This window comes from Vanessa cardui, chromosome 5 (genome assembly GCF_905220365.1).
Source record: "Vanessa cardui chromosome 5, ilVanCard2.1, whole genome shotgun sequence".
Classification (NCBI taxonomy): domain Eukaryota; kingdom Metazoa; phylum Arthropoda; class Insecta; order Lepidoptera; family Nymphalidae; genus Vanessa; species Vanessa cardui.
In genome coordinates, this window is record NC_061127.1 from 14023158 (window position 1) to 14042690 (window position 19533).

General features: G+C 31.8%; 1 protein-coding gene across 3 annotated transcripts in view; it reads right to left on the reverse strand.

Moving 5' to 3' along the window:
• LOC124529772 overlaps window positions 1–19533 on the reverse strand; it is a 146937-nt gene that overhangs the window by 64104 nt on the left and 63300 nt on the right. Inside the window, exon 2 of one of the 3 annotated variants that reach the window (XM_047103681.1) lies at window positions 2139–2179. The exons of the other annotated variants lie outside the window; for them this stretch is intronic. The gene's annotated coding sequence lies outside the window, so the exon portion shown is untranslated. The remainder of the gene's footprint in view (window positions 1–2138; window positions 2180–19533) is intronic. 3 annotated transcript variants of the gene reach the window in all.

Here is a 19533-nt window from a genome sequence, read left to right on the forward strand (position 1 = left end):
TGACCACGGAGGTCGTAAAAACCTCTACAGACAGGGCCTTATGCAAGTCTGTCTGTAAAGCATTAATTCACCCTAATTACCAAGTTTGAGCGAGTGTGTAGTAAATTTATCTCGTTCTCTTATTAATGATTTGACATACATTACAAAAGCCTAAATAACTAATATTAAGTGACAATAATCGTTTCTAAGGAGCAATATTTAGTAGCCTATCAACAACCAGATCGGACGTGAAGCCTGTAGATACGAGATTGCAAAATTCGTTTAATTAAGCAAGAGCTTAAGTCAAGAAAAAAACAGTCGTAGATTTTACATTTATCCATTGATTTGCTGTGAGGTTTCAATCGCATTTAATGTTGCTTCTCCCACGTGGGTGATGTTAATACCTCTTTCAATAAATGAAAATTAAATGGACGGTTTTTCTAACGAAGGTTCTTAATTAACTGAAGGTGATTTGATTGGGCCAGTTTTCCAATTCAATCACGGATTGGCATTTCTGCAATATCTGTGCAAATTTATTTCATATTTCTAGAGTTGACAATAGGGTGGGAACTAGGCAAGGTGTGATAGGATATTTACCAATATATAGTTGTGCTATATATACCATAAATCTTCTTTCTATATAGATATCAACTAAGTCTTTATTTCTGCGATTTAATTGTAATAAAAAAATGTAATTTAGTTGGAATTTTCAGAATCTCTAATGCTGCTATTATGAGTATCTTCAATCTTCACAAGCAGGGGTCTGGCTATTAAACAAATATTTCTGAGTTATCAAGTACCGGTTTCGACCGGTCAGATGTACGCTGAGCTATGTTGACATACGTGACAACAGCGCTCGCGCAGACATACTAGAACATATATGTGTATGAAGTACTAATATTTGAACTCATATTTAAAATGGTAGCTTATTGATATTGCCTGAGTAAATTTTTATTAGAACTTTTTTTTTTTTGTTACATAGTAATTTGATAACGACATGAATTTTACATCGTGTAAACCTCATTTGACACGTGACTAACAATAAAAAAGTAAAAAACCTTATTTTATTAAAAAAATAAAGCATAGACTTTAATTTAATTTATATGCAAATTTTTCAGATCAAATCTGCTTCAAACCGGTTTGAGCTAAGAAGAATCTTTATATTCTATAGAAACTTCTAAGAATGCGAGTTGTTAATGTCCTATGTAATGTTGGCTTTATCTGATGACAGCCTTGTGTTGCGAGGCTCTTGACACCAGGACTACAGGAGATTGTCAGATGTTTATCTTACGTTAGCGACGTTCTTAGAAGAGTAGATGAGTTAGGTCCAAGGGAAAATAACACAATGCCATTAACTAAAGTGTTCCAAGTTTAAAATTTCATTTTTAATAAAAAAATTTATATAAGCTTGAGTTAAACGATATTAAACGATAGCTTTATAGCTGTAATTTAATTACATGCTTATAATATAATCGAGCACTAAGTGATAAACGAATTAATATGGTAATTATGATAGTCAAAATAACATTGACCGATAAACATTTGTTACAGTTATAATATTATAATGTATGTTTGAAATTAATGTGAAAACAATACATGAAAATATTGAAATTGTTTGCGGAAGGTATTCACAACATTATTTTCTCTTATCAACTTTTGGGCAATCAAAATGATTTTGTTAAAATGCCGAACGTACCTTAATTCAAGTATTGTTTTAAAAGTGAGTTTCTTTTTCAAGAAATGATCCAATTAAACGTAATATCGGTGTTGTTTCCGGTGTGTAACGAAGTGACGATTGAAATAGGAACAAAAGCCGTTCTAATTACATGCTATATAGAAATCATATGGGAAAATACTAAGAATTTCTTTGTTTGGTTTCGATTGTTGAAAGTAACGTTACTGATGATTGCAAGATATAGTATTCGATATACATATACTTGTTTAAAAAAAAAAACATCATGGAAAATTAAATACGATCCGAAATCAATATACTAAATGTTAAGCGTGTCTGTGTTAATTAATTTGATGGTAGATTAATTTGCTTAAAATTAAATTATTAAATTTCGATACTAATATTAATTTGATAATGAAAAATGTCTGTGTTTTTAATCAATATATTAACATTAGGTATATATACATGTCTTATAGTATCTACTTACGTATTTATTCTGAGTATTTTGTAATCCAAAGAAATGCGTACCTGAAAAAAAGATATTATATCAATAACTATAAACAAATAAATAAGTAATAGACACAACAGTATATCTAATAACACCAATCACCAATCGTCCTTAAAACGTCATACATTTTAATTATTAAAATTCAAATGAAAACTTGCTCGAGGAAAGTGAAAATAAAATATCTCGTAACTTATAAACGAATGAACCCAATCAATAACAAATTAATTCTTGTCGCCCATGGTAATAACGTTTTTATATAATAAAAAGTAAAAGTCGTACGATTAATTAAAAACGTGTAAAATAGTTCGTATCGCTATGATAAATCGACGACCTCCATGGTCGAGTGGTGTGTACACCGGTTTTCATGGGTACGCCACTCTGAGGTTCCGGGTTCGATTCCCGGCCGAGTCGATGTAGATTACCATAAGTTTTCTATGTTGTCTTGGGTCTGGGTGTTTGTGGTACCGTCGTTACTTCTGATTTCCATAACACAAGTGCTTTAGCTACTTACATTGGGATCAGAGTAATGTATGTGATGTTGTCTCATATATATATATATATATATATATATATATATATATATATATATATATATATATATATAAATATCGAACACATATATCAATCAAACGATTATACATACATATTTTTATGTTTAGGGAGAACGAATGTATTCGTTGCATATAATTGATACAAAATACTTATATATATATAAAAGGACGTGATCACTAAATAGGTAGGTACATAGACATAAAAGTAAAGTAACAGTCTGTAAATTTCCCACTGCTGGGATACGGCCTCCTCTTCCATTAAGGAGAGGGTTTGGAACATATTCCACCACGCTGTTTCAATGCGGTTTGGTGGAATGCCCATGTGGCAGAATTTCGATGAAATTAGATTGCAGGTTTCCTCACGATGTTTTCCTTCACCACCGAGCACGAGATGAATTATAAACACAAATGAAGCACATATATATAGTGGTGCTTGCTTGGGTTTGAACCCGCAATCATCGGTTAAGATGCACGCGTTCTAACCACTGAGCCATCTCAGCTTAGAGACATTGAATTAGCAGACATTTGACATATACATTGGCGCTGTAAGAAAAATTAACCGTTCCTTACATCGGGAAGATGTTTTGTTCATTGTGCCTGTAAATCTGGTTCAAACTGGAACACAATTTGACAAGTGGCTCGTACCCAAATGGGCTTGCATAAAAGCTCTATCGCCGAATAGTGTTACTAACTAGTCTCTACAAAAAAATCATAAATATTCGATTTTCGAGCCTATAGTTTCCGAACAAGGCTTAAGCAATTTGCAATATTAACGAAAGTGGAGGTAGCTCTCCAGGACTAAGACGGTCCCGTTTAGGAATACCAGAAACATCGTCTCAGATTATCTCCACGGCGAAGCGAAGGACCAGTGCGCGAAAAATATGAAAATAGACAAATGCAGGTTTCGCAAAGTTTTCCTTCACCGACGAGCACGAGATGAATTATAGACACAAATTAAGCACATGAACAATCAGTGGCTTGCCTGGGTTTGAACCCGCAATCATCGGTTAAGATGCACGCGTTCTAACCACTGGGTCATTTCGGCTGTGTTATGATTGATGATTGTTAGTATGGTATCAAAAGCTTAAATTTTACTTTACAGCTCGAAGATTAAAGGTCGAACGAGCTACCTAAATACAACCAATTAACCTAACCGAACGTCCGAATGATTTATCCATAGTTATATCTCATGGTCGGAGAAATCATTTCGATTTCTTTTCTGGATATATCCAAAATGTTGCGTGAACATTTCTTTACAATACTAATAGACATTACGACTATCATTTATATATATATTTTTTTTATTTTGATGTTGATTTAATTGAAGTATTTGTTAAATATAGTTTAATAGCGCTCGCTCCAGCTTCGCAGGGTTACAATGCTGATACAAATATACAACAGATTTTTTTCTTGTTTCTTTACTATATTGTCCATGTATTATATACAAAAACCTTTTTCTAAAATCACTCTATCTATTAAAAGAAACCCCATCAAAATTCGTTGCGTAATTTTAAATATATAAGCATACATAGGGACAGACGACGATAAACGACTTTGTTTTATACTATGTAATGATAATGTTTTTCTTTTTTCTATCAAATAAACCTTCGTTTCTTCATAAAAAAATCCATATTCGACGTATACCTATTTACCACAAACGTTATCGAATCCATGAATATAGCAACAGTTACTACGCTGAGTCGATAATGGAAAGAGAAATATATATTATAGAGTTTAATTTTATCATACGATCACATTCCTCGCACGCGACGTCGCTATCAACTGGTTCTCGTCATAATTGCTACATCTCGCTTAATTTGCATAAAATATATGATAAATAATATGTTTTATATTTGTATATAGAAATATATACGAAGCTAGACGATTAAACGAATGTTATAATAATTGGGGAGTATCTTGATTTCAAATTAATTGGTAATGTTTCTTTCTATATTCTGTCACTATTTATATTGTCTTACAGTGAAACTGCTGAAATGAATTTTGATATGAAGCAAGCTTGAACCCCAAATAGGCTAATTTTTATGTCTAAAAGACAGAGAGTGAAGACACGAGATGACGATTAGATTGTTATCGTTTAAACTACGCCATTATCACTACATATTATAAAACAACGTTTCCCGGCCGCGTTTGTCTGTATTTTCGCGATAAACTCCAAAACTACTTAACAGATTTTCATGTGGTTTTCACTAATACATAGAGGGATTCAAAAGGAAGGTTTAGGTATATAATTTATTGTGGTTTTTGTGTAAACGAGCCAAAATAGAACGACATTTAAGTTAAACATGACGGAAAAAGCAACAAAAATATATATACAAATGAAAGGTAAAAATATAAACAGCTTATGTCCACACGGGTGAAGTCGGTACGGGCCGCTAATAATGTATGGGTCGCAGCGACAGATAATTAAATACTTTAATTGTAATCACTTAGTTTTGGATTGTTTCATTGGATGGTTATAAGATATACTTGGTGGTAGGGCTTTGTGCAAGCCCGTCTGGGTAGGTACCAACCACTCATCAGTTATTCTACCGTCAAATAATAGTACTCAGTATTGTTGTGTTCCGGTTTGAAGGGTGAGTGAGCCAGTGTAACTACAGGCACGAGGGACATAACATCTTAGTTCCCAAGGTTGGTGGCACATTGACGATGTAAGGAATAGTTAATATTTCTTGCAGCGTCATTGTCTTTGGGTGATGGTGACCACTTACCATCAGGTGGCCCCTCGCAGGAGGTCCATCGCTGTGTGTCAGGTTAAATAAAAACCAGAAACGTGAGATGTCAAGAAGGATTTGACAGATGGTGTCGCGGCTTATGAAATATTGTAAAAAATCAATATACGATAACCCATCGATTTGTTGTCTTAGCTCGTGAATATGTATGAGAAAGGGTGACCCCTGACCAAACAATCGTGCCGACCAACCGTCATATAGGTATGTATCTTATTCATTCAGTATTATTTTACTTGTATAGATGTACCGGAAGTTACAACATAACTTCTTATTTACTTATTATTTTAAGTCTGATTAACGACCAATTCATACTTGCTATTTTATTTTTTTATTTTATGTTCAAAGGTCTACAATAATAAAATGACAATAAAAAAAAATATGATTACGTTTTTGTTTTGTATTGACGACACTCTTTAAGTGTAGTAACAATTTGCTTCTAATTCATGAGAGCAGTATACAAATTATTTATTTATTGTTATAGTTAGCTATGTGCAAACTATAAATTATAAATACGTTCGAATATATATTGGTATGCACATTATTTACAGGAAGATGTATTTAAACTTCGTCGTTATAATTTTTTAAACTCGATAATATAATTATTGTAGTAGTAACATTAACTACTTTATGAAATCGAAAAAAAATTAAATCAAAACATACTTTATTCAAGTAAACTTTTACAAGCACTTGTAAATCGAGATTTTACAAAACTATATAAAAAGAAGCTATCATCGGTTCGGAATGTAGATTCAACCGAAAAGAATTGATAAGAAACTCAGCAGTTAGTTTTCCAAAACTGGTAATACAATGTTATATATAATATGCTTCAAATTCTAAGTATTAGCTCCACGCGTCACCTACATAATATTGTGTTGAATAACAAGAATACATAAAAAAGGATCCGTTTGAAATAAATCTCTCATTAAAACTGTTATGACCTCCATGACGTTAACCATAAAATGGCTCATCCATTATGATGACACCGCCATTTTTGAATTCCAATGAAAAAAACAATGTGCTGAAATGTGCTCGACATGTGCTTTCATGTGCAGATGTAAAATAAAAACAAAAATATTTTTTTTGCAATTTTTCAAGTAAAAAGCAAAATGTCGAAAATAAAATAATTAAAAAAAAAAGAATAGGTGTGCCAAAATGTGCGCAGTATGTGCTATGACGTGCCGCTTGAAAAAAAAATTTACTCAAACAATACAATTTTTATGAGGAGGTCATTTTTTCATGTCCAGTTGGCTTCGCTACTTTACTTTATCGAACTTATTAAAACTGTGCCGTAATGTGTTCGACATTTGCTGCCATGGACATTAAAATGGCTCGTATACTATTTATATTTTTTCATGAAGGTAGTGTAAGAGTCCATTTTGGTATATTTCGCCGCAGCCTTACTGCTAAATCAATCTAACTAATATGTATATACAAAGATATGACAAAGTTTGCCGGATATTAACCTGTTTTTGAGGTATGACAAGCTATCCGCCCATCCTATCATTGTCTCGGCACATTGCTAAACCTAGTCATTTGTTACGATGTCGCAACTAGGACAGATAATATCAATTACTGAGCAATATGTGATGTGAAACACTCCTGCCATTATACTTGTCATAAATATGCACTGATGCGAATGCGTGTCAAAGATACTATGACAGGGTTACATAATTATGTCAAGATTATCTTCAATCAGAAAATTGTATAATCAAATCTTTCCTATGTACCTTTTCAATATTATTTCGCATCCTAATAAAAAAGTTTTATTAAAGAAAACCATTGGGAATAATTCAAATCAATCTCAATTAAGACAAGGATTATTTAATTCGGATTTACTTCGTAATTCTAAAAGCCTCGAAAAAGTTAAGGTATAAGAGTCCATATACTCTATTTCAAAAATAAGAGGAGAAAAGTCACCAAATACACCTTGTATTTGGCCTGTCTTACATTTGACAGAAAATTGACGATATCAGAAGATATCATTGATGAAGAGCTTGATTTATAAAATTTACTATGCATTTGCAAAAAAATGGCGTTTTGAAGTTCGATGAAACTGTTATCGGAGTTTTTGATGGAATATTTAAGTAGAAATAGTAGTTAAGTTCCGTAGTTAATAATTTATTGTATTATAAATGAAGATATATTAATCATGAACTTTTATTAGTGCACATATTGTGCAGCTGAGTTGTTAGCAAATCGCATGTATTATTTGCTTATCTTTATGCCTACTTCGACAGGATATAGGCTTTAGGTTCCGATTGTACTTATCCAATAAAATAGGAAATAAAACAAGAGTGTTACTATTAAAAAAAAACCATTTTTCTATTTGATTAAAATGTTTCATAAGTCTTGGTTAGGCGTAGAAAGAAAACTAGTATTCCATTCCGTAACACCATTTAATGTTTCGTTTCAAATCAGTATGACAACATACAACGATACAAATTATCTTTTTCATAACATTCGTAAGATTAAGAAGAAATATAGTAATATGGCTCACTTCTCCTTCAAACTGGAACAGGACAGTATAAAGTATTGCTAAATTCAAGGAATATCAACTGTGTTATTTTAACAATCTACTAATTAATACGTGTATCCTATTTATATTTTTAATTATAGAATATTGCAAATCAAATGCTGACATTTCGAATTTGAAATTCGAATTCAATCTTACACAGTTCGAAATTTTAAAAAATGCAAATTATACTACCATGCCTTGGAAAACACGGAAATACTACACAGTGGACTGTTCTCTGAAGTATTGGTACTGTGAGCAAAATGGGTCACGAGGATAATCTTATACATGAATGGTCTCTCTTTCAATCTGTGCGTCTGTTACGTTTAGAAATTGACATTTAAAGCCTTGTATCCCTTTTGCTTTTAAAACACAAAATATCAATAATCTAGTTTAAACTAATTTGAAATTCAAATTCGATCGTTAAATTTCACTCTAGAATATCGATACAGGCTAATGTTTTAGGTAGTATTCATTTTATCGTCTTGACTGGAGAAAGTATTTTTTTGCGTCAAATCTTTTTTGATTTATTTACGTTTATTAAAAAAGCTGTTTGATAATAATATTACCACTTAAATATGTTAAGCGAAAACATTATTTTTCATTTTATTGTCTTAGATACTTGTTATTAATAATATAATAATAATAATCATTTATTTCAGACCATAATTTACATAGATCCATATAGTGTTAGTAAAAATAAATTAATTAATCTTAATACCTAAATTGGTTAGTAAGTTCACAAAAGCAATTTTACTTAATTATTTATGTATGACATTTTTTTTAAAACTAATTTTAAACTATTCTACTGGACTACGTGAAGTCGTATCCAGTGAGCTAGTATTGGTGAGTCCCAGCGGTCCGACAATGCACGCAAGATGGTGTTGGGACTGTCCCGTACTCGTCGAAGTAAGGACGCGCAGCGTTTGCGCATGATGGAAGCAAAACCATCTGTGTGAGCCTCTGCAAACATGGCAGAGGCGCTGCAGTTATTGTTATTTCATGAGAAATATGTATATATATACATGGAATTGTAATTTAAATATGTGTGTACATAGCATCAAAATATAGCAATAATTATAAACACATTATATAATCTTAAATCGGCTTTTAAGTAAGTAGGCTAATATTTTTCATTTCATCTTACTTAGGAGAAATCTAAAAATATGTTAAATACATAATATTTTTTTTATTTTTAGTGAACATTAATTTGTTTTAAAATAGTGTTTTGTTTGAAGTCGGTTTTTCTTTTCAACCGACTTCAAAAAGGAGGAGGTTATCAATTCGTCTGTATTTTTTTTATGTTTGTTACCTCATAACTTTTCACTGGGTGGACTGATTTTGATATATTTTTTTTTGTTTGAAAGGTAGTGGGGTCCCATTTTAATTTTATTATATTATTATATTATGACACCGGCTCCAAATATAACAATAACTATAACTACGTTATATAATCGTAAATCGACTTTTAAGTAGTCTAATCTATTTCATTTCATTTTACTTAGGAGGACTCTAAAAAATATGTTGAATACGCAATTATTTTTATTCCTTTTTAGTGCATATTCATTTGTTTTAAAATAGTGTTTTGTTTGAAGTCGGTTTTTCTTTTTGTTAAAATTTTTATTTATTGTTAAAATTTTTATTTATCACATAATACGTCAATGACGTTATTTGAATATTTTATTATAATTATAATGATCTGACATTGCAAACGCAAGCAGGCGAAGGACATAGGCTACATACGATATATTAATACGATTTTTTAATGAATCCCTTAAGGGGGTGAGATATGGGTGACTGTATGTATCTAAAGTTTTATAAATTTCTTTAGAGCCGCAGATTCAGTTTCATAATATAAAACTCTCACGATTACACATACATCCAATGATAGTAAAGACTATATTCGCAATCAAATGCAGAGACATATAAAAATATCACAAGTATATAAAAAAACAGCATCCAATTTAAAGATAATGAAATTCTTACACGTAAGTCACACAATTCACACACGTCGTCGACTAAATTATGTTATTTGCAATAAAAAACTGTTACATTTGACGGTGATGGAGATTGAAAGCCTTAGAATGTGTAATTTCCCGAGATATAATAACTTTTTTGTTACTATTTATTTTGACACTAGCCAACCGGTTCTCAATAGACATTTTAATAGAACATAACTGGATAAATTTATTTATATATATTTACTTGAAGGCACATGAGTTAAATGTGTCAGTTGATACTATCAACATAACACCTTCGCCCAAAGGCACTGGCATGAATCTTACGTCATAGACTAAGGGATCTGTGAAACCTTGTGCCAGTGTAATTATTGGTACATACACAAATAACACTGGCATTCAAACTAGAACATTTCTTGCACAAAGTATTGCTTTTAGACTGTTATACTACAATTATTAAGAAAATATAGATTATGATACTTCCTGGCTTAACCATTTTAACACAATGATATTAAAAACCCAATTTCTAACCAAATTATATTTACAATGATTCTTTTGGGTCATTATCGATTAATAATTGAATGATTCGAGTTCCAATTTCATCCTTAATTATTGAATCCATATTTGGGGTGAAATATAAATTTACTAAAGATGTACTAAAAAAGTACGATTAAGTCCGACATCTAAGGCCTCAAGACATAAGGACTTGAAGAGAGAAATATAAAGAATGATTTAGAAATACAGTATAATTTATTGTACTTCATCAAATACTTTTACCGTTTTAATGACCCATGTTTTATTTAGTGAAGACCACACATAACTTTTTTAAATGTAAAAATGAGTTATGAAGATTGTTTTAGTTAAAATTTATATAACTTAAAAAATCTTAAAGAAAACATAAACGGAAATCTCCCAACTGTAAAATGGACGGCGGCGCTTTATAATAAGCTCTAATAACATCCAATATAGATAATAATGGCCGTAAAGATGATATTATGATATTAAATATAACAGCGCGTAAAATGTTCACGCCTCAGGGCTCAGATTGCATGGTGTTTTAATATTCAACTTCCATAAGTGATTAAATACTCCCATAATAGTCCTATAATGTTAAGTCATTTAATGATATTTTATTGACTAGCAACCCACCATGGCTTCAAACGAAAAATAGTATAGAATTTGTTTATATACGTCATCACATTAGATACTTCTAAAATTATTATTTAGTGTTTCATTATGTATCATTTATATTACAAAAATCCTCTCAAATCACTCTATCTTTAAAAAAGACGACATCAAAATCCTTTGCGTAATTATAAAGATCTAAGCATACATAGGGACAGACAGCGGTAAGCGACTTTGTTTTATACTATGTAATGATAATGATGATGTGAATTGTCTAATAGCGCGATTTGAAAGTAAGGACGGCTTATATGCCGCGACGGCATACGGTATAACCAGTGGCGTAGTTAGGTGAGAAAGGGCCCCGGTGCATAGAAAAAGTATTGGGCCCTCACCCATCCCTCTTTAATAAATAATTACTCTTTAAAATTATAGATACCAAATAAGAAATATTGTGTGCATGGTCGTGATTTCCAAAAGGAGGAGGTTATCAACCGACTTCCAAAAGGAGGAGGTTATCAATTCGTCTTTTTTTTTATGTTTGTAACTTTTCACTGGGTGGTCCGAGTCTCAGTCTTCCTAAGTTAAATGAAATGAAAAATATTAGACTACTTAAAAGTCGATTAACGATTATATCATGTAGTTATAATTATTGTTATATTTGGAGTCGGTGTCAGCCAATAAAACCCTACAGTATATCTATCAAAAATCAATACGAGAATACATTAACAAATATGTTTTTTACAAATTACCTTTTACATAATAATATACTGGATCAATCAAGGGGCTCGTATCGCTTCTTTCTTTTAATTGTTGGGGCAAGGGCACCGTGGCTGACACCGGCTCCAAATATACCAATAACTATAACTACATTATATAATCGTAAATCGACTTTTAAGTAGTCTAATATTTTTCATTTCATTTAGCTTAGGAAGACTCTAAAAAATATGTTGAATACGCAATTATTTTTATTACTTTTTCGTGCATATTCATTTGTTTTAAAATAGTGTTTTGTTTGAAGTCGGTTTTTCTTTTTGTTAAAATTTTTATAACTACAGAAGCTTAAATTTTAGTTTAGAGAGCCCCCTGAAATCCGGGACCCTAGTCCACTGCACCTCCTGGCTCTACGATAGCTATGCCACTGGGTATACAGCTCGCTTATGCCAGGGATAAAAGCGACTCATATATCGCGACGGCATACGTTATATAATCTTATTTGCCATTATTCTCTAACACTTCAATATATTTCTAATATTGTTACACTAACAAATATCTAGTTACCTAGGACAAGCAAAACCAAATGAGATGCGGTTAGTCTCAAATTAGTAACATATTTATCTTATTCAAAAACATGACATCAAAAATATATATGTTAGATATTATATACTTATATTTTGTGCTACTTTCTCCAGTACGATATCGAGTCACTTGTTAAAAAAAATGATGAGTCAGTATTGATTGTGAATAGATGGTCTTAAACAGAGACGCAGATATACCAGTTACTCATGAGAGAAAGAGTCCGAATGTCATTCGTTTTCTAAAACCTACGGTGAAATTTTTGAGCCTTAAATTTCTTAGTTCACGCGGGAGAAATTGTACTGACTATAATTACACTTATAATATTTTCGTTATAAGACTTAATACTAAATATTTAGTGATTTTACCCTTGAAACTACTTGACAAATTGCAATTTTTTGTATGATTTACCTGGTCGTAGGGCTTTGTGCAATCCCGCCTCGGTAGGTACTACCACCCACTCATCAAATATTCTAACGCTAAACAACAGTACGCAATATTGTTTTTTTCCGGTTTGTAGGGTGAGTGAGCCAGTGTTACTACAGGCACAAGGGACATAGCATCTTAGTTCCCAAGTTTGGTGGCGCATTGACGATGTAAGGAATAGTTAATATTTCTTACAGCGTCCGTTGGCCCATATGCTCGTCCGCCAACCTATTCCATAAAAAAAAAACAAAAATGATAATAAACAGCAACCAGAGAAACTAACAACACGAGTAAGCCTACATTTATTTCCCCCTAAAATACAGACGCATAAACATCAATACAAAGATTTAGAGAACTGAAACATTTACGTTGTAAATATACATTATTTCACTAGTCTATGTCAACACTATTTTAAATTGGAACACAAATATCGACAGACAACGTGACGAGTCAAAGGCCGATATTACGTCCCAACTGGTGATGGCTTTTTTTGGTCCTCAAAATATTATACAATCTCACATTTATGTGAGTCTCGAATTTTCTAGAATATCCAAAAAAGTGTAGAATTTTAGATATAAAGTCGTTGATTCAGCCTGCGCTAAGAGGGCATTTCTGCATTGTAAAGTTTAAGAGGCGGATTTATTATTTAATCAGTTGTACCTTAACAAAATCTGAACGAATAAGTCTATCTATAGTAAAGTAACAGTAAAGTAACAGCCTGTACATTTCCCACTGCTGAGATAAGGCCTCCTCTCCATTAAGGAGATGGTTTGGAACATTCCACCACGCTGTTCCAATGCGGGTTGGTGGAATGCACATGTGGCAGAATTTCTACGAAATTAGACACATGCAGGTTTCCTCACGATGTTTTTCTTCAGCGCCGAGTACGAGATGAATTATAAACACAAATTAAGCACATATATATAGTGGTGCTTGCCTGGGTTTGAACCCGCAATCATCGGTTAAGATGCACGCGTTCTCTATATAATGTAATATATACATTGTGTGTTCTTACTGACTGATTGAATGCTGAACAGGCAAAATAAAATATCCTTAACATATACAAGCTTATACATAGATGCATTTTTTCTATAAATAAGCTAAAATACCTTTGCGATTTGAATATAATAGTGAATAACTAATTCAGATGGACGTCTGACAATTTATATGTAAATACCTGAATACATCTGTCGTCTGTTAAGGGAATGATAGATGACGATCTATGAATGCCTGCATGAGTACACATGCCTGGCAATTGCACGTTAGATACCTTTTTTACATTTGTTTTTAGTAAAATACTTTAGCTATATCTTAGTCCTCACCAGGCATGTACAGTCCGAGTAAGAAATCTTCGTCAGTTTTCAAATTAATTCTTTAACGAGTCTTAAACTCTTAGCACCTTTTGAATCCAAACATAAAATCACTGCGACGCAATATGTCATTCTCATTAGATCTTAAGGTGACGAACCTTTTCTTACCCCGACTGTACAATATAGTTATGTAACTCATATTTTGTAGTAGCGCTTTGTATATCTGTGTAGGTAGATACCAATCCTTAGTGTTGTTGTATTCCGATTTGAACTAGTATTGCAAGCACAAGGGAGATAACGTCTTAGTTCTCAAGTTTGGCGGTGCATGTTGGCGTTGTGAGAAATCGTTAATATATATAACTGCACTGATGACTATGTGTCATGGTGACCATTTAACAACAGGATGATAATCGAGCGTCCACCTACTACGTTAAATATTTTTAAATCAAAAATGGTGGCTAACCAATACAAGAATATAGTCATAGATTGTTATCTAAGTTTATCTAATGAAATTTGACTTCCAATATACCGAACAACTTTCAGCAGCATTTCCACCAATCCTTTGTCAATAAAATAGATTATTCATGATTTCGACCAATGGTATCACGTCAATTAAACGTCAAAATTGTTTATTTTCCTTATCTCCTTCCACGAAAGGAAAAGACTATACAAAATATTACGTTCTTTATCTATAATCTTCTACAGTCTGATGTAAAGATAATTTATTGTTATTTACCTCTTAGTAAATAAACGGAACGATTCGTTACAAACTTCATTCCAATTAGTAGAAGTTAATCGAGAAATAAAATATTAAATCTTTTTCAAATGCCACGCTATCAGCTATTTAGTTTTGGAACGTTCAACGTAATTTCAAACAAATATGTACTTTAAGACGCGGTATTAAAAACTATAACCGATTGAGATAATCGATGAGGGTAATGAATTAGGAAATTTAATTAGCCTTCATTATTTACCGTGGATGTAAACGCCATATTTTCAACGGAGAAAGTTAAGATTGATTTGATTCGATCTTAAAGTATTTAATTGGATTAAAAGAATCCGAGTACTTTGGAATATAATCATTTTATATGTTTATTATAATTGTAGTATAATCTTGGGGCGGTATTTTTTCTATTTAAAATATATGAGATAGTTCACTGGCCTTATTCTGAAAACTTATATGATGATTATGACTAGTTCATACGCATTGAAACTAAAAAATCAAAATCAAAATATACTTTATTCAAGTATGCTTTGACAAGCACTTTTGAATAATCATTTAACGACTATATTGAGTGAAGCTACCAACGGTTCGGAATGTAGATTCTACCGAGAAGATCCGGCAAGAAACTAAATGATACTCTTTTTTAGCATTTAAAAATACAGCGATGTTAGTCAAGTTCAAATACATAAGTATGTAATTTATACTATCAGCCAATTTTCATTAAAAGATTAATGAAGTATACACCTAACCTTTCCACCTTTTTCGTGAATTACTGAATCGATCTATGAAAACCGTAAAAAAATCTTTTCAGTAATTTTCGAGTTTATCGCATTCAGACAGACATACTTGACGCAGAGCACAAAGGGCTTGCTTAATTATTTTCTGACTTTAATTTTAAATAAAAACTTGATTATAAATAACGTAACTCGTTAAATACCTTAACGAGTTCATATCTATAATATTGAAATGATAAAGGTGTTGCACACCTATGTGTAAAGCTAAGCGATCGCGATGCCATTCTTTTGCAAACGAATAAGTAAGTAGTCAAACATGATGATAATATTTTATAAAAAAAAGGATTCGCGTTAAAGAATACTATATACATATAATAAACGGCTTTGCTTCATTACTTCTCGGTGATTCTGAAATGATTTATAATGAACTTATAGGAATAAAAATAAGAACTGTTTCGTCTACTTTTGTCTAGGTATAGCAGACGCAAAGATTGGAAACTAGAGTTGTGCAAAAAAATGAATAATACGACACTGCATTTTAACAAAAAATAAACTGGAATAAAAGATTACAAAATATTTTTTGGTATGAAAGTGAAATTCTTGGTATACTGACAGTTATACTAAGAAATTCGTTTGGTTAACTTAAAAGAAAAATATATTTTTTTCTGCTAACTGCCGTGAAAAAAGTTTGCAATGTAAACGTGAAAATTAAAAAAACGAAGTAGCGCATTGTAACACAACAATAATAACATTGTAAAACTCACCAATAAAGAGATAAAAAAATAATTTCCAATTATAGTACGACACAACTAGGGAATACAATCCCGATCCCGCGGGATCCCGATCTCGCGAGATCTCGTGTAATTTTTCGGGATCAATCCCGACGCATTATATGACGAGATCCCGTTCGAGATTGACGGGATTAGGCGGCAGTGGTCAGCGTAAAAAATAAATGGATTTGTTTGAGTGTGGAGGAACAAGGGTACGATTTTTTGCAGTTTGCATTCAATTGTTTCGCCACGCTGTTGCCAACCAACGTTGAGTCGGAGAGGGCATTCTCAGCAGCGGGGTACATTGCAACGGACATTAGATGCCGTTTAGCAGGTGAAACTATTAATACCCTTTGTTTTTTAAGGAGTCATTTTCAAAATCACTTTTTCCCTAATTCCCTTGAAATAAGCTTGTTGTTTTGATTACCTAATTTACCTACGTTAATTTCCTTACAACCTGATTATTATTCAGTTGGTAGATAGTATTAAAGAATAAAGGTTATATTTTCTTTCGAGTAATATGTTATTTTAGTTAACCTCACTATCACAAACAAGCAGTTATTAGCTTTTTCAGTTATCTGAATTCAATTTTTTTTTTTAAATTAAACGGGATCCCGAAATTCCGGGATCCCGCGGGATTGATATTTCTAATTCCGCGGGATCCCGAATTTGCAATCTCGAGTCGGGATTGCATTCCCTAGACACAACTTAGATGTATCGTTAGCCAAATTTGTAAAACCGATCACATCCGGATTGAGTATTATTTCTTATGTGAATATGATCTTTACACAAACGTTAATTGTAATATCATATGACCTAATCTATTCTCCGGCTGAACTTAAACGAGAATCTATAGCGACGAATAGCGTTGAATGACGCCATATGGAGCTATTTCTATTGGTTGTGTAAATAGGCAGTAATCGGTTTTATTGAATTTGCCGATTCTACATCTAAGTTGTGTCGTACTATACGTTTCTAGATCGCTGACGCTGTCAATTTATGAAGATATCTTGCGCTTCGCTGTTCTCTATGGTGTGTTCAATCTTTAAACACATCTGGAGACGTCAAGATCTTATTGCAACAAATAAAGTATTTTGTAGAGCGAGTGCTCATTTTTAATGACTTGAATTAAATCGTCTATTTATATAAATACATTACAAGAGATATAAGTATGTGAGTTTATGTTTAAACTATTTTATTAAAAACTTAACTAGCTTATAACTAAAAGCTTTTGATATTTAATTTTAGTGCATCCGAAATTGGTCTAGTCTATACTATTATATATATAATATTATAAATTGAAATTAATCCTGTCTGTCTAGGTAATTACTACTATTAGTGCTCGGTAATTTTTTGGCTAATTATGATAATTAATTGATTATAGCGGTAGGTATAGATATTTTCTTTATTGGGCAAATAAGAAACAAATAAATATGGTTTTGGCATAAATAGCGCATAGGTTATATATATCATAGTGCCAGACTTATTATATGTTGCCAGACTTTGAGGTGTCGAAGATAAACTCAGATATATTATTAATCATATTACTTTCCAGTTCAATTATATTTTATTGTTAATTATTTGAAGCTTTTTTGTTTCTAATGACATCTATTCAAAAAACAAACTTCATAGATTTTTACTACAAATACCCTCGGGAAGTCATGAAGAGATAAAATTGTTTGGCATATATCGTTAAAATACCTAATAAGTTAATAAATATTAATAATAATTCTCACTCAATTCAAAAAAAAAAAAACGTTAAAGTCAGTGGCAACTATGTAGGACAAGATCACCGATCACTTAAAGCCAAGAAATATTAACATAATAATACTCTATATTAATAGATCAGGTTTAAAGCGTGAGTTAGTTAGTGTAATTATATGCACAGGGGATATCTTAGTTCCCATGGTTGTCGCATTGACGTTTATTGATGACTAGTAATCGCCCGCGGTTTCGCTTGCGTTTTAGAGTTGGTTGTCATGTGTGAGGCAAAAAAGTAGCCTTTCTTTCTTGGAGTTCAAGTTTGCTTAATACCAAATTTCTTCAAATTGGGTTCGGTTTGGTCGTTGGCGATAGACAGATAGACAGAGTTACTTTCACATTTTTAATATTAAAGTACCAGCCTGCAAAATTTCCCATTCCCATTTCGATGAAATTAGACACATGCAGGTTTCCTCACGATGTTTTCCTTCATCGCCGAGCACGAGATCAATTATAAACACAATTAAGCACATATATATAGTGGTGCTTGCCTAGGTTTGAACTCGAAGTCATCGGTTAAGATGCACGACTGGCCGGGTTTTTTTTAATATTAATATTGATTGATAATTCCTATTCGTCACTATAAATAGGGATGAGTAGAGATCGGATATGTTTCGCTATGAACCTTTTAATAATTTTTATTAAAAAAAAACAAAAGCATAATTAATTATTGTAACTTATGTCCGAAGTTCAACGACCTTCGTTATATTATATTTATAATTGAATATTATGTCATATTTATAAATACCGTCTTATTGAATTAACTTGTACTGAACAACATTCTATATTTAAAAAAGATTTTTTCAAACCAGCCAATATATACATAAATTAAAAAAAAAAAACAATTACAAAAAAGCCATGAACAATTTAATCACTGGTTGATAATTAATATGTATGTATCTTAAAAGTATATATTTTCTTAATTAACAGAAACATTATCGTTTCCATTTAGTAAAGATTCCATCAAATAGGGCTGCCATTCGTTGAGGTTTTCCCGGATTTATGCTAGTTTTAAGGAGCTGAGTTCTTTTAAACTAGGTTTAAGCAGATAATATTGCAAACCAAACATTGGTCAGAAATGGTACAGACAAATGTTTGCCTAAAGAATCTTACTTAGTATAAGTATTTAGTAATTAGTTAATTAATTAGACCAATTCTCTTCAGAAAAAATTGTCTACTTAAAAATATTTGAAATATAAGCGTACTATTATTTATTATAATATTTTTAAAAAAAAGACATTTAGAGAATATTGTCCTAATTTATTGATTCTAAAGATGGCAACACTACTATTAAAGGACATAGATTGCTTTTTAATGCAAGTTTATGCAGGTGCTAGGTTTTTGTAAGACAGGACGCGCCAACATTCTTAACTAGCTGGTAATACATTAGATCTTTTTTTTATTCTATAAATATATGGTATTTTTATGAAACGAGCCGCTTTTAAAGAAATATATTATTG